Source organism: Desarmillaria tabescens, assembly GCF_030435595.1.
Source record: "Desarmillaria tabescens strain CCBAS 213 chromosome Unknown EV420scaffold_85, whole genome shotgun sequence".
Taxonomy (NCBI): domain Eukaryota; kingdom Fungi; phylum Basidiomycota; class Agaricomycetes; order Agaricales; family Physalacriaceae; genus Desarmillaria; species Desarmillaria tabescens.
This window is the reverse complement of record NW_026848384.1, coordinates 100,900-101,960: the sequence shown is the minus strand read 5'-3', so window position 1 is coordinate 101,960 and position 1,061 is coordinate 100,900. Positions and strand designations below refer to the sequence as shown.

The 1,061-nt window shown below is 46.7% G+C and overlaps 1 non-coding gene across 1 annotated transcript; it reads right to left on the bottom strand.

The window, feature by feature from the left end:
- Positions 1-296: 296 nt before the first annotated feature.
- Positions 297-391, bottom strand: EV420DRAFT_t279. Its single transcript has one exon. It is a non-coding gene; the product is annotated as a tRNA-Met (tRNA).
- Positions 392-1,061: the final 670 nt, after the last annotated feature.

The window sequence follows — 1,061 nt, the reverse complement described above, 5'->3', positions numbered from 1 at the left end:
ACGCCAATACCCTGATGTGATACGCTGACCATGTGGAAATCCGACGAGATCAGCCCCTGGTACTTGATAGATAGATAGCGGAGGTATCAGTAGAGAAACTGACCATTCATTCAGAGATGGTCGCGCGAAACGGAAGATTAAAGTTTGCCGGTGTCCTCTATTCAGTGTTGAAACGTTGCAGAGACGAATCAGACAAGATATCGTAGCACCAAGCCCAGGCAGAGGGAAAACGAATTTGTTTCAGCGATCTCGCAGTTTGACTTGAAGTCATAAAAATTCCTTTCACTAATATCTATTAGCAGCAACTTGTCTCGATCAAGTGACCTCGGGGTAGATATAGACATTCCTTCCCGTATATGGGCCCCGCGCGCTTCCACTGCGCCATGCTGCTATCAAACGACTTGTACACCTGTATTGACACATTAAGTCGGGTTTCGTGAGAGCTCGCCGAAAAGATCCTGATGCAGTCGCGTACTTATATACGAGTGTCCCTGCACATTGAAATGTACGTCATCCAGTGGCGGCGCCCGCTCGGTATTGACATCTTCCTGCAAAAGAAGTAGGAAATAGGTGACGACAGGAAAAATAGTACTTCCCACTTGCTGGTTTACGAATTCCGCACGCAAGTAGGATGTACGGCGGCCGGGACTTTCTCATTGAAACCAGAAATGGCGAGTTGTCGGGAAAGGTGGTGCCTTTACAGCATGGAGACCAATGAAACACATTCCATCGTATTATCATTGCTGTTTTTCACGAGGTGATCGCATGGCTGTGGGAAGGCGGGCTCGCCTCGAAAATTCGGGAAACCACATCTGATGTCATTGCTGTTGTAATTGAATAAGGAATCATGATCAGATTTGGTTAAAAAAACAAGCACAAAAACGCCGTACCGTTCTACCCTTCTGGATATCGCAAAAAGACGTCAATCTACACTCGAACGAAACAGAAACAATGAATTCACCTCTAATAATGAATTAACGTTCATTCGTTCATTCATGACGTGCGGGTCCAGTCCAATCTGCGGAACATACCGTACAGCCACCGCTTGGCCTTCCTTCCCG